At 43.7% G+C, this 15,879-nt stretch overlaps 1 long non-coding RNA gene across 1 annotated transcript; it reads right to left on the bottom strand.

The window, feature by feature from the left end:
* Window positions 1-5,561: 5,561 nt before the first annotated feature.
* Window positions 5,562-12,314, bottom strand: LOC138849834 (uncharacterized). Its single transcript, XR_011389051.1, has 2 exons — window positions 8,080-12,314; window positions 5,562-6,997 (listed from the first exon to the last, which is right to left on the bottom strand). It is a non-coding gene; the product is annotated as an uncharacterized lncRNA (long non-coding RNA).
* Window positions 12,315-15,879: the final 3,565 nt, after the last annotated feature.

The raw sequence follows: 15,879 nt of genomic DNA, 5'->3' as shown, positions 1-15,879 counted from the left end.
CCATCCTCCACTGCACTCCCTGGCCACAGCAGAGAGCTGGCCTGGAAGAGGAGCAACCGGGACAGAATCCGGCACCCTGACCGGGACTAGAACCCGGTGTGCCGGCGCTGCAGGCGGAGGATTAGCCTATTGAGCTGTAGTGCCAGCCGAAAGATTCAAGATTTTAATCTAATGGCATGTTAACAGGGTAGCCTGCTACCATTTCAAGGATGCTGGCCAGAGAGATATACGACTCATGAGTAAGACAAAGTTAGTTTGTTATTCAAAGCAGTAGAGTTACTTGGAATTATAATCATCTTTGTGCCTATATTCCAGCAGCAATTCCTGTAGATAACAAGAAAGAGGAACATGCAGTAGGTTATGTTATGGGGGGAAGAAAAGTGGGGAACCTCGTGCTTAGGGCAGCTTAATCTTTTATAGTGGGCAGGAAGTATGTCTTCACTTTGCTGTGGAGGGACCCTTTATTTCTCACTTCTGACAACATTTGCTATACAAACATACTTGGAGAGAGAGAGTCAAGAACAAAGGCAGCCACTACCTCTGCTCCCAAGATAAAAATGAGAGAGATCTACAGAGAATTCTCTCCTCATAGAGACAGCATCTCCTGGGCTGACTCACTTTACATCCTATGTGAATTTCTCTTTGTCAGTAACTATTTTGTCCCAGGATTTATTTTTCATTCATTTGGTGATATTTATTGTCTCTTATGCCAGCAAATGTGTGAGGTATGGGGAATATTATGGGGACACAACAGTTCTGGTCCTAATTTCTCTTGACTGAGAAACAGGACAGGTGGAAGTTTCCAAGATTTTACTAAAGTCATACAGTGTCTCAATAAGCTAGATCCCGAGTGCTGGGGGAGTTTAGACATTCACACTGCAATCATGAATGCTGCTTACCTTTATAGCACTTGCCTTGTTACAATGCCTTCTCCATCATGAATGTCTTTGTAGAAATTTAAGTACTTAACTGTGAGGTTGTTGGAAGCAAGAATTGCATTTATTATTTTCTGTTTTCCTGATAACTTCCTAGAGCTTCTTATGTATTTTATTACTACATAGGTTATGTGAGAATTTGTGTGTGCATGTGTGTGTGTGTGTGTGTGTGTGTGTGTGAATTTGCTTTTAACTGTGCCCTCTAGGGGCCAGTGTTGTGGTGCAGCTGCCTCATGCAATGCTGGCATCCCACGTGGGCACCAGTTCATGTCCCGGCTGCTCCACTTCCAATCCATCTCCCTGCTAATGACCTGGGAAAGGCAATGGAAGATGGCCCAAGTGGTTGGGTCCCTGCTACCCATGCGGGAGATCTGGAAGAAGCTCTTTGTTTCTGGCTTCGACTTGGCCCAATCCTGGGCATTGCGGCCAACTCAGGAGTGAACCAGCAGATGGTATCTCTCTCTCTCCCTCTCTCTCTCTCTCTCTCTCTCTCTCTCTTTGTAATTCTGACTTTCAAACAAAACTTAAAAATCAATAAATGAAGGTGTCATCTAGGCTTCTTGTGTAATTTTATTACCAAATGATAGCTCCTTCTACTTTCTATAGCAGGGCAAAATGTTCAGATAACTTTTCTGGATGTTTGCCACATCAAGAAGCTTTGAGTCATCAGGCATATCATGCAGATTCTGATTTTTATGGCCAGCAACCTTTACACTCTATAGAATAGATGTGGTCCTTCCTATTTCTGTATATGAAGGTGAGAGATAATAAAAATGAAGGAAGTTTGGATATGCCAACAGACTTGGAATCAGGAGCACATCCGGAAATCTACTTTTCCCCACGTGTCCTTTTCAAAACACACACAAAATATAATATTTTTTAATTGCCAGGAATAGGAATATGATGGCCATTTCCATTTCTGACAAAGCAGCACAAGGTTATCTATTCCCCGCTACGCCCTAGGAAATAATGCCTTTACTTAGTCAAAACCCGGCTATGGTGTTTTCTTGGCGTTTTCCCCTTGATTTTTAAATTCTGTACGTGTGTATCCATGGATACAAGGGCATTTCAACAAGTTCATGGAAAAATGAAATTAAAAGATGTTGTTTCATTGAAAAGAATTTTGAAATGTGTGAATGAGCTTTCCACCACACACATTTCCACAAACTATTTAAAGCCACATTGCCTATATCTAAACACACACAACTTACCAACTATATTCTCACTCACGTCTGATTGACATGTCTTGAGTAGATGTTCCCGTGCTGGATTCCAAGGCACCGCAGGTGTTTCGCCAAGATGCTTTTGTCAGTGCTGACCTTTGAACCTAGGAATTATGTTTTACCAGCACTGGGCTGGGGAAGGGCTAAAGTTCAACTCTGAACTCTGTGTGTGCTGCTTGATTTAAATCCGAAACTTGGCACTGTGTGTCCTCCTGTGCATGGTTATTATTCTTGGAATGCAAAAAGGTACATGTTTTTGCAGTTCTCTGAGGAACTCCTCTATGGCTTTTCCAGAACCTAAGTCGCATTTTGCTTCCAAGGCTATGTTCCAAGCCCAGAAAATCATATTTTTTTTTGTGGCTCTCAGACACATGAATGCTGTTTTTGAAATCCATACAGATTTTCCTGTCTTTCAGTGTCTATTTAATGATCTGTGTCACTACTGCAGAAAAGCATCACTGTGCTTGCTCTTCCCCCACTGTTCAGAGGATCCCGACTTCTATCGCAAACACCGAGGTGTTCCGGGAAAGGAAATGGAAAGAACGTAACCTGCAGGTGGACGTTCATCAGCACGGCTGAATTTCCGCAGAGTCCATTTCCACCTTTGTTCAGAACCTCTGGGCTTCATGGACTGCAGTGACCTGGGGAGACGGAAGTAGAAGTAAAACTGAAATCTACACGCCTGCTATGTTTATAGCTGGCATTTTCTTGACAGCCCAGGGGTGGATGAAGGTGGGGGAAATTAAGTCACATTTTAAATGCAATAGGCGAGTGTATCAGAACATTCTAGCTAAAAAATCTTATTTAAAGGACCCATTGCTTTACATTTAGCAGTCACTGTTGTTTTTAAGGATTTTATTTATTTATTTATTTGAGAGGTAGAGTGACAGACAGTGAGAGGGAGAGACAGAGAGAAAGATCTTCCAACTGCTGGTTCACTCCCCAAATGGCTGCAATGGCTGGAGCTTCGCTGATCTGAAGCCAGGAGCCAGGAGCTTCTTGCCGGTCTCCCATGTGGGTGCAGGGGCCCAAGGACTTGGGCCATCTTCTACTGCTTTCTCAGGCCATAGCAGAGAGCTGGATTGGAAGAGGAGCAGCCGGGACTAGAACTGGCACCCATATGGGATGCTGGCACTGCAGGCAGAGGATTAACCATGGCGCCAGCCCCAGCAGTCACTGTTTTTGGAACTATGATCTTAGTTATCTGAAACTCACCTATTCCATCCTCCTCCTAAGCAAAACACACCCCAGAGTCACAAAACAAGCAGCAGGCGCAGCTGTAAGTGGAAGCAGCATAGAGGTGCTCACACTCTGAAGCTGAGGAGCTGGGCGCAGAGGCAAAGCCCCTGCTTCAAGATCTATCAGTTTGTAGTTTATGCATCATTCTCAAAACTAGCTTTCGTCGTTGACTGTTTTATTAGTTACCTTGGGCTGCCAAAATAAATAACACAGAGTGAATGGATTAAAGTATAAAATGTTGTCTCCTCCCAGTTCTGAAGGCCGGAAGTCCAGACTCAGGGTGGTGCTGGCAGGGGTGGCTCCAAAAGATTTCCACTTAGAAATGTGAGGAGGGGTGAGACCACTCAGTCCATGAAGAAAATAGGGACAGTAACTGAAGAAGGATAAGGCATTAATGAAGTGTGCTGGGATAACCAAAAAGCAGTAAGAACCCAAAGGAAAGCAAAGTGATAGCAAATTTATTTATTTATTAATTTTTGACAGAGTTAGACAGAGGGGGGGGGGAGAAAAAGGTCTTCCTTTTCCGTTGGTTTACCCCCCATGTGGCCTCTAGAGCCATGTGCTGCGGCCAACGTGCTGCACTGATCCAGAGCCAGGAGCCAGGTGCTTCTCCTGGTCTCCCCTGCGGGTGCAGGGCCCAAGGACCTGGGCCATCCTCCACTGCCTTCCCGGGCCACAGCAGAGAGCTGGACTGGAAGAGGAGCAACCGGGGCAGAACCGGCGCCCCAACCAGGACTAGAACCCGGGGTGCCGGCACTGCAGGTGAAGGATTAGCCTAGTGAGCCACGGCACCGGCAGCAAATTTATTTTGAAAGCCTATCTACGTATATAGAAAAGCACAGAAACTGGTGTGAGAGCATCCCTGCATCTCTCAGAAGGCTCCCAGATTGTCTTGACAGAACTCCAGAATTATTCCTGAGCCATCAAGCAAAAGTGAAGTGTTCATCATACAGAAGTACCAGCTCCTCAGAATGTCAGTTGTGAGACTAAGTCCTATAATCCTCACGTGATCTGATCATTTAAACTCTGTTTTCTCATTTGTATCTTGAGAATAAAAATATTTGTATAAATACAGAGGTAAAGAAGTCAGAAATGGGTAAGTGCTTCATTAATAGGCATTTTACAGAGAATCAGATCTTGATCCAACAATAATGCATGAAAATGTGGATTTCAATGAAATAAGATTTTGGTTTAGGAAGCAAATGCCCAAGGGTCCAAAATTTTAAATTTCTATTGAGGTATATCCTTGGCTATCTGGAAAACTTATTTTAAAAAATGAAAAGACCATAGTCCATATCTAAAGCTTCCCTAAACAAAGGATTCCTTTCAAAGAACTAACTAAGACAGGATATAATTGCTTTAAAATTAACAGGTGAGGTTCTTCTGACTATATTGCTTTGTATCCAAATCCAAGCAGTAGAAGACATAAAAAGTAGTATGATGTATAGGAAGAATTTTGCTCAGTACCTCAAAGAATCAGGATTCTGATTAGAACATTGCAACTATAATTTTATTTTTCTCGGTCTATTTTCACACCTTTAAAATAAAGGTATGGAACATAATACTTTTCAGGGTGTCTTCTAATAGTTAAAGTTTATGAAAAGACCTCTTTTTAAAAATTTATTTATTTTATTTGAAAGACAGAGTTACACAGAGAGGGAAAGACAGGGAGAGAGAGAGAATCTTCCAACAATTGGTTCACTCCCCATGTGGCTGCAATGGCCAAAGCCAGGAGCCTGGAACTCCATGTTGGTCTCCCACCCAGGTGCAGGGGTCCAAGTACTTCAGCCATTTCCTGCTTCTTTTCCCAGGCCATTAGCAGGGATCAGAAGGGGAGCAACCAGGACATGAACCAATGCCCAGATGCGATGCAGGCATTACAGGGGTGGCTTAACTACTGCACTGTCAACCCTGTCCCTATGAAAAGCCATTTCTGTAGCCAGTGCTGTGGTGTATTAGGCTAAGCCTCCACCTCCAGTGCTGGCTTCCTGTATAGGCACCTGTTTGTGTCTCGACTGCTCCTCTTCTAATCCAGCTCGCTGCTTATTGTCTGGGAAAGCTATGGAAGATGGTCCAAATGCTTGGGCCCCTGTACCCACTTGGGAGATCCAGAAGAAACTCTGTTAGAGTCGACTGCCCGAAAAACGTCACCAAGAGACATCTCTTATGCAAACAGCAAGGGGAAGCTTTATTGATTATCCAGCATGCTGGGGCTGTCTGACCATACATGAACAGAGCAGCCCCGAATAACCAAAGGTTAGGGTTTATAAAGGCAAAAACCGCAAAACCGGGAAGGGGAAGAGAATACACGGTTGTTAAGCGATTGCTAAAGTCTTACAATCAGCAATTATGATCTTAAGACATAGACAAATCACATCTTCATTATTAGCCCAGGTAACCCAGGTGTAACCTTTCTACTTTTAAGCTTGAGCAATCATGCTAGGGGGTTTTTGTGTGTTGCCAAGGGTGATGTAGTGCACTGCTATTGTCCGACTATTTGAGATCATAGTTTCGGACCAGAGTCTCACGGTGGGGGGGTTGCTTTCCCAGAATGCAGTCTCAAGTGCTCCAAAATGGAGTCCCTACTGTCAAGGTGCTGCTTTACTCTGTCTTATTTTCACAGCTGTACCAGGAAGGTTTAAACCTGTGAGCTTAAGCTTAACTTTTGACACCCGTACATATACAATTTTAACTCTTCATTCCCCACTCCTTGTTGTGAGGATCTCTAATCTTAGAGATTTGTTTTTGTATCTTTTAATGTGACATATTGTTGTCTTATGACCATGTGTTTAACATTTTTAACTTGTTTCCGCACGAAGGTGATGAGTCTATTTAACACACAAGGTCCTATGGTTACAATTAGGAATAGAACAATTAAGGGTCCTGTTAGGGCTGACAGTAGAGTAGTAAGCCATGGGGACCGGCAGAACCATGACTCAAACCATCCCTGTTGAGTTTTCCTTTCCCGTTGCCATTTTTCCAGTCGTTTTTTGAGTTTGGCCATGGAGTTTCTAACCACCCCGGTTCAGTCAGCATAAAAACAACATTTTTTCTTTAGGGCCACGCATAACCCACCCCCATGAAAATGAGATTTAACCCCCGCCTGTTCTGTAATACTGAAATGCAGATACTGGGCTGCATCTGGGAGATTGTGGAAGATTTGTCAGGCAGAAGGGGCGGGCATCTCCACCTGGCAGGTTATCAGGTAGAAGGGGGCAGGGCAGGATGCAAAGGCCAGGCTGCCCGTGAAACATTGTCAGGATGACTGAGATGTAGATGCATATGCTGGACACATTAGGCCTTTATGTCACACACACATAAGCTCATAACTGACTTTCTGCCTAATATTTTCCCCTCAAGAGGTAATACCCAAAATTCTTCTTTGGGATTATGGATGGAGTTCTGTTTTCTGTAACTTCTTCGAAGCTGGCATGTGGGCGTCGAGGGGGATTTGGGTATTTCCTCTTGCTACCTGTCTTATGGTGTGCAACAGTGGCCTTGGAAAGACTGTACTGCTCGGTCCAGAGGGCTGCTCAGGTAGTCCAGTGGAATGGGCTGGAAGTCTTGCCTGATGACCATTTGGAGTTAGCAGCTTTTAGTCTGTTAGAGACAAAACAAATAAGGGCATTAAAAACACACGGTGTAAAGAGAAGCATCTATAGTCTCAGTACAGGAGTGGAGGGGACCACTTTCCCCTGGAACTGGCAGGGAGGGCTTTTTAAGTTTAATACTATTGGGTAGACTTTTAAGGCCTGGCAGGGTGTGTGAGGCCCAGACCTATCCATGGGGTGCTGTTAAGAAAATTGTTAAGAGATGCAAATCTCCTTTAAGGGAGGCACCCTGTTGACTCGCATTACATGGCTGGACTAGGAGAGTTAAATAGGAGGCTGATAGAAATAGGCAACTTATATTTTACTGACCCTAAGCCATCCCCAGTAGCAGTGGCTGGAGCTGGAAGCTGGGCAGAGGCTGGGCAGAGCCAAAGGCTTTTTGGCTCAGGGCCACAGGGTCTGCGGTTCTGAACCAGGAGTCCTTCGACACCCAGGGCAGTTCCGTGTCCAGTGGCTGTGCTCTTGGCAGGGCCGACAGAAGGCATTTGCTGTTATGACAGCTGCTTGCCCAACGCCCTGGCTCCTTATATCAGCAACAGGTGCACAGGTTTGGGGTGCACTGGCCTTGCTGGGTCTCCTTGACGGCAGATCACGGTGTAAAGCAGCCATTGATTGGCCTGTTGCCCATCCATACATTGCTCCTGCTGCTAGCTTGCTCCTCATTCCACTGGTCTCTAATAAAGTGGACCATGGAGGCAGCCTCTATGATGCCAGTCAAGGGGGGTGCCCAACCCAACCCTGATTTTTGGAGATTTTTTAATATTAGGGTGAGCTAGAAAAATTATGGTCATGGGCAAATTCTGACACTTAAGACCGTGCCCATGAGGAGAGCTATGACCCTTTAGGTAAGATCAACTGTGGTGACCTGCTTGTATACTTTGAGGTCGTCAGTTTAACTTTTTATCTATTTTTTTAGTTTGGTTTAAAAGGGGAGTTCTGCCCATTTAACGCGTACACTGAGAAATTGATCTAGTAGTTTAACCTCCCCCCCTTTTTTTTTCTTTTGTTATGTTGTTTGGGGCCCTATACTGTGGCCAGGCATTATTACAGAAAAGGTCAGTCATCCCTTACATAAGGTCTGGGGATCAAACTGTACGTCACAGTGGAGAGTCCTGCAGAATAGTAGTAACTTCCCTTCTGGAAGAGAAAAGAGGAGAAGTAAGGCAGCAAGTTGGGTCTCTAGCCTGACTGCCTGACTTTCTGGGCTTTTAGATTTAACTGGCAGTTTAACCAGTGTTTACTGCGTAGCCTGACTTAGAGGAGAAATTGTGGCAGAGGTTTCTGCCATCCTTTGGCTTCCGGGTATTTACCGTGTAGCCTGTGGACACTAGCGCTTTCTTGGGTTTCTGGAACCCAGTTTTCTAGCATCTGCCGCATAACCATAACTTAACAGAGACAGTAGAGTACACAATGGATTAACATGAATTTTATGTCTCTTGTTGTTGAATAAACCAGAAATAAAAAACCTTGTATATAAGAGTTTTATTTAACAGAGTCAAAAAGAGCTTACAGGACCTAACTCTAGAAATGGCAGAGTAATCGATTAAGCAGACACTGTTAAAATAGATGTTACAGTTTTTGCAGAAACAGATTCCAAGATTTATGATTTAGACCATTTTTAGATATTTACTAATATTAGTACACTTTTTTTTTTTTAAACCCCATTGTTATAACAGAAGATTAGACTTTAACTTTAGGTCAGTGTAATTTTAGCATTAGCACTTAACTCTGTAAATAATATTTTAAAATTATAAACATTTTAAAACTTTTTATGACTTGTTTACACCTTTTGAAACTTTATACTCATAGTTACTTTTATATAGCCTTGAATTGTCATGTATGGACAACCTATGCGAATACATGTTAACAAACTCAAACAGTTTTTTTTTATTGAATTTGAGATGTTAAAAGTATATATAATATATTTTTCCAAGTTTTATTTAGCACTGATGCCTAGATGACTTAAGACACTGAGTTATTAATGAATACCACACCATTATCTGAAATAAAAGTTAAAATTACATTTTTATATTTTTAAGTAACACGAGGATAACACCTCCTGCACAGCAAACATTAGTGCATGTTTACAACTTTGAAAAGATCTTCCTCATTAAGAGAAACAAGTTTAAAGCATATCAAAGACATGTAAAATTGAGCAAGCAAGCCACTGAGCAAACTGAAGGGCATTTGCATTACCTCAATTTTTTGAACCAATCTGCATTGGCTTTCTTTAGTTAACAACATAAAGGCTTGTATACACAGAATTTACTCTTATTTTTATAAGACCGCTTTAGCTGGAAAGCAAAAACATAAATACAGTATAGGTCTGACACCATTTATAACATTTTAATATATTTTATATAATTTGAATTGACCCAAGCAGCTGTTACTTTAACAAATTTAGAGTCTCATTCTTTGAGAGTTCCAGGGATCCGACTGGAAGCCCAAAGTTGGAAGACTCGGTTTAGAATTTAAGCTGTCAGAGAGTCAAACCATTTAGCCAAAATTAGTACATTTCTGATCAGTTGGGTAATTACTTAGACATTAAAAACAGATAAACAATGTAAACAAACTTTGCGCTGTAGTTTTTCCAATCAAGACTCATAATGGCAATAGAAAAACGCGAAACCTTCAAGACAGGTGAACGCTCTCAGATGAGTCAGGGACAGCAGCACAGAAAAGAGCTGATTATCAGCATATGAACCCATTGTTTAGGTTTTTATTAGCTGCAAAGAGAATAACCCATCAGCTTGGAAAGGGTTAATGGCTTAAGGTTCTGGCTCCCTTAGGTAAGGTCAGCAGTGGTATTGAATTGGAAATTCCTCCAGGAGAGGAAAAAGAAGCAGCCCTGGGGTGGGGGCTCTGCCTAGAGATATTTGGAGTGCAGAGAAAGGCTGTGGTCCCCCATTTACAGGGAAGACTGCACACACCGGGGCCTGGCAGGACTAGCCGTGGGGTGTTGGGAACCTTCTATAATTTAACCAAAGCCAGATTAATTAGGACTACTGCAGACACTCAATTACAACAGATAGTTAACTTTAGCTCTTTTCCAGATTTAGTCCTCAGGCAATCAAAGCTTAGCAACAGTAATAGTTTACAAAAAACTTTTAAGACGCACCAGAGCTACCATAAGCTGCAAAGACGGAAAACTTTTTACCCGGTTGGAAAGGGTTAACAGGTAACAGGTAACAGCTTTTTCCCAGGTGGAGAGACCTGTGGAATTTCCCTCTCCCTTTCTCCTCGCCAGTGGTATAGGAATGGAGATGAGGAGAGCAAAAGAGTGGGGGAGGGAGCCCCCCCCCCCCCCCCCGGAGGAGGAGGAAGGCAGAAAGCAATGAAGCTCCTCATGTCTGGGGGCTGAGTGGGGTTTGAAATCTCCTATCACTCAAGGTTACCCACTACCTAGTTGTCTGAGTTTACCTGGAGGGCCAATATTAGCCTCGACCGAAGCTAAGCCCTGCTCGCGTAGCAGTAGGCAGCGTGACCAGGCGTCCCTCCGAGAGAGAGACCTGGTCCTCGGGTCGCAGTCCGGCCGCCGGGAAGCCAAAGCGAGCTCAGGGGGTCTCCAGGCTCTCAGCCAACTGCCCTTCCTAATTTCCCTCCCGTTCCTTACAATCCCTCTGGAGTTTCGGCCGTAGCTAAGCCGTGGCCGGGGGGACTCCACGTTCTCGGAGAGCTGTGGGGTGCCGGACACTCAACGGTCACTTCCACAGATCCGGTCCCGCTTGAGGGAAGGAATACTGACCTTCGATGTTTTCTCAAAATCCCGGTCTGGGTGCCCATGACGGCCAGGCAGGAGAACGGCCTCTTTCACTTGGCGAATGAGTGGTAAATGGAGAGCCCTCCGGGGGGCCATTCAGAGGCACAGAAAGACTGCCACTTTACCTTCTTGACTGACAAAGAAAGGTTATGTGCCCGGTCGCTTACCTCCGACCAATGATTCAAAGTTAGAGACAAAGGTGTAGACACAGTCTGGCCCATGTTAGCAGACATCACAATGTACACGAACAGACAAACAGTGTAGAGAATCAGCACACAACAACCACACAAAGTGTCCGTAGAGGAACTGAGATAAACTACTGGTCACGACGATGCTGGCAATACAAACACAGACTCTGGAACCGCCTCAGAGCCCTGTGCCCATGCCGGTAATACAAATGCAAGCTCCGGAACCACTTCAGAACCTACAAATGCAGACTCCAGAACCACTTCAGAGTCACGCGACCATGCTGGCAATACAAATGCAGATTCCAAATCTACCAAACGGGAGCCATCACAGCGCCCCATACAATGCTAAATGACAAGAGAATACAATCAACAAACAACAAGACAACCAACAAAGCACCTTACAACTACAAAAGACTAATAATAAGAAGGCCTTACCGGCCACCCCGTCTGTGCTGGGAATGCAGACTCCACGCCTGCCCTGTCGGAAGTATCTGGGCGTCCCCAGCCTTCCTTTGTCCTCCTGAGGCGTCCCTCAGGGCCGTAGCCTGTGGCCCCCGGGCACGTCTGCCGGCCACAGCCAGGAAGGGCTCACGCCCTGTCCCAGCAGCTACTACACCAGCACAGTTCCCAAAACCCTAGAGCGCTCACAAACTACCAAAATCCAGAATGAAGAGACACAAACCACAAATAAGCCGGCCGACAACACGAATAGGCGCCTGCACTTACCCCGAGAGATATCCGTTGGAGACGTCTGCAGGCAGCAGTCAGATCTCGCTGGGGCCTCCAAATGTTAGAGTCGACTGCCCGAAAAACGTCACCAAGAGACATCTCTTATGCAAACAGCAAGGGGAAGCTTTATTGATTATCCAGCATGCTGGGGCTGTCTGACCATACATGAACAGAGCAGCCCCGAATAACCAAAGGTTAGGGTTTATAAAGGCAAAAACCGCAAAACCGGGAAGGGGAAGAGAATACACGGTTGTTAAGCGATTGCTAAAGTCTTACAATCAGCAATTATGATCTTAAGACATAGACAAATCACATCTTCATTATTAGCCCAGGTAACCCAGGTGTAACCTTTCTACTTTTAAGCTTGAGCAATCATGCTAGGGGGTTTTTGTGTGTTGCCAAGGGTGATGTAGTGCACTGCTATTGTCCGACTATTTGAGATCATAGTTTCGGACCAGAGTCTCACGGTGGGGGGGTTGCTTTCCCAGAATGCAGTCTCAAGTGCTCCAAAATGGAGTCCCTACTGTCAAGGTGCTGCTTTACTCTGTCTTATTTTCACAGCTGTACCAGGAAGGTTTAAACCTGTGAGCTTAAGCTTAACTTTTGACACCCGTACATATACAATTTTAACTCTTCAACTCCTGACTCCTGGTTTGGATTGGCCCAGCTCTGGCCATTGCAGCTGTTTGGGGAATGAACTAGCAGTTGGGAGACCTTTCTCACTGTCTCTCCCTCTCTCTCTGTAACTGTACCTCTCAAGAAAATAAACAAAATCTTTAAAAAAGGGAAACCATTGCCAACTCCTTTTCTCTTACTTTATAGTATTGCTAAAGATCTATAGAAGATATACTACTTGCTAGATACCAATGACCTTCATCAATATGTGGGTGGACATGAGAAGGGTGAACATATGAAATACCAGGATGCCTGGTCCACAGTTACACAGACACCTGTCTGGTCATAACAACCTTGACTCTTTGAACTGAGTCTTCAATATCTATTCCCTGGACAGGGACTTCCAGGACAACACATAATTGTTGTATCTAAATCCTGTAATGGGTAGGTTACCATTTTAAGCTGTTAGCTCCTCCTTAGCAAGGCACCAGTCCCTGCCCTAATCTGTCAGGGACATGTGAATCTCTGACATTCAGAAGCAACCAAATAATATGATGAGCCACAGCAAACATGTACATTGTGCTAAAATACAAACCTTTAAATGCTGTCAGTGATTTAGTAAGCATAGGAAGCTGGCCAGCCTCAGCCCCTTCGAATTCCAAGGAAGAACGTCCTTGACCTCTTTGGAGGCACATCCAAGACAAAAAGGAGCTACCAGGTGTAAGAAGGTAAACTGTTCTACTTCTCTATCAAAATTAATTAAGGACTTGAGGGTGACCCCAGAAATGGTTAGGCAGCAAGCAAGTACTTTATCTGGTTCTCAGTGATACCAGGTTGGATATGAGAAGATCTCAACTTTGAAAAGCTTATAATCTAAGAGGGTGAATCACTGGTACATGAGTTCTGGGCAGTAGGGCCAGTGCCTCTGCAGCAGAGTTGTGAACGTCTAAATTTTGAAGTCCAAAGTCAACTAAATTCTAACACATTAAAGACCAAACACTGTTTTCCTTTTTCACAAACCAATTGCTCTTCTAAGCCACTCAAGCCAGAATACAATCTCTTCTATGTAATCACTAACTAGAACCTACTGGTTCCATCTCCTAGATATTTGTTAATTTCATTCCATTCTCCTATTTATATTACTATCACCCTAGGTAAGACTCTGTCTGCCTCTAGACTTACCAACTTCTGAATCATGTTTTAGCCAATCAGCACACTATGTACATGAAATACACATTTAACCACATTACTCCTCGGAAGTCCCTAAAGAGCTCCCCATTTTTTGCAGTGAAAGTCCAAGGAGGAATATAAGTCTTTACACATACCTCACTTCTTAAATATGGTGCAAGGCTGCTACAAAACACACCAGACACTGGAGTAAGGGAAAGGTTTATTGGAGAAAACCCAGCGGGCCAGAGGGAAGGGGCGAGGAGGGAGAAAGAGAGAGAAGGAAAGTGTAAGAGAGAGAGACTGAGACAGAGGTCAGGAGATGGAGAGGAAGAGAGAGTGAGCAAGAGGAGAGGAGAGAGAGGAGAGGAGTGAGAGAGATCGAGGAGAGAGCCACATGTTCAGGAACAGATCCCTTTAAAACTTTGCTGGAGGGCGGGAGGGAAGCAGGAGCTGTGAATCCCATTAGGGTGGGGGTGGAGCTTGACACCAGTAGTTGGGCCATGTGGCCACCTGGCTTCCAGCAATGGCAGCAGGGGCTAGAGCCTAGGAAGGTGTCAGGGTGTAGATCATACCATAGAGAAGACTGCACCAATTTCCTAACATATGGCCTCTCTACTTCCTTTCTCACTTCCCATTTCCATCTTGATCCCAATCCATTTCTATTTCTTTACACATTGTTTTAATATGCTTTACCTTAGAAAAGGAACATAAATATTGATCACATTACAGTTTAAATCTCTTAAAATATCTTGTTGATTTTTAGGAATAAATAAGCTCTGTGTGAGTTTTGTAACAGCAATCTCTCTATCTGGATCATCATTGACTAAACTTAGTAATTAGGCTCCACTGCTTCCCAATGGAGACAGAACTCTAATTTACAGAAAGGCAACAACAACCTTTATTAGGCAGCAAATTATTATCTATTATTATCAACTTGCTTTTAAGGGATATTTTATCTATTTGAAAGGCAGTTAGAGAAAGACAAGGAGATGCAGAGAGAGAGAGAGAGAGATCTTCCACTCACTGGTTCACGCCCCAGATGGCCACAACAGCCTGGACTGCACCAGGAGCCAGGAGCATTATTTGTGTCTTCCACATGGATGCATGGTCTCAAGGACTTGGGCCATCTTCTGCTGCTTTCTCAGGCACATTAGTGGGGAGCTGAATCAGAAGTGGAGCAGCTGGGACTCGACCTGGTGCCAATATCAGATGCTTATGTTGCAGACGACAGCTTAATCCATTATGCCACCATACCAGCCTGCCTATCAACTTTTCATCATACCAGGTAAAGTTACAGTGAATAAAATAAACTAATTTATGGAATGAAAGTTTAGAAATAGTAGAGTAACAATGTAACAGCCTTTTTATATGCCTTGCACTAAGCTTATCCTCTCTGTGAGGATAAGCATAACCAATATTGGGGTGGGATGGGGGATGTGGTGGAAGGAACATGAGCTACTGTCCATGGTCCTGATACACAAATACACACTGTGGCATGGCTGTTCTCTGTGGGCCCTGTGCCTTCTTCCACATTTCTATCACCCTTCAGCACCCAATCAGTATTGCTAGCTATAGCTTGTCTAGTGAGTGAATGGATTAAATGAGTTATGTTAGAGGTTGAATTACATCTCCAAAAAGATAACATTAAAATTCCAAACCACAGAAACTTAATTTGTCTAGTCTTCACAGAGGCAGGCAATATTAAGATGTTATACAGGATTTGAACAGTGCTAGTCCAGTGACTGACATTGCTATAAGCAGAAGGAAATGTGGACACACACACACACACACACAGAGAGAGAGAGAGAGAGAGAGAGATCACGTGAAACAAGCAGATGTTGCATTGGTGTAACTATAAGCCAAGAAAGCATCAAACATTGCAACTCCAGAAATTAGAAGAGGCAAAGAAAGATTATTTCCCTAGAATAGTCAGGGAGAGAGAGAGAGAGACAGAGAGAGAGACTCTGCTAACACTGTGATTTCAGGTTTTTATTTTCCAAAATTGTGAGAGAACACATTTCTGTGCTTTCAAGTTACCCTGTCTGTGATAACTTGCTTTGAGCGCCATGGCAAACAAATACAAGTACACTGTAGATGCCACTTTACGTATTAATTGAAAGCCCCAAATCTTTTTTAAACTTTTATTTAATAAATATAAATTTTGAGTGCAACTTTTGGATTATAGTGGCTTTTTCCCCTCATAACCTTCCTCCCACCTGCAACCATCCCATCTCTCACTCCCTCTTCTCACACCCTCCCGCATCTCATTCTTCATCAAGAATCATTTTCAATTTTCTTTATATACAGAAGATCAACTTGGTATACAATAAGTAAAGATTTCAACAGTTTGCACCCACACAGATACACAAAGTATAAAGTACTGTTTGAGTAGTAGTTTTACCGTTAATT

Source organism: Oryctolagus cuniculus, chromosome 5 (genome assembly GCF_964237555.1).
Source record: "Oryctolagus cuniculus chromosome 5, mOryCun1.1, whole genome shotgun sequence".
Lineage (NCBI taxonomy): Eukaryota > Metazoa > Chordata > Mammalia > Lagomorpha > Leporidae > Oryctolagus > Oryctolagus cuniculus.
Note: the sequence above shows the minus strand (reverse complement) of the source record. Positions and strands in the feature narration are given on the sequence as shown.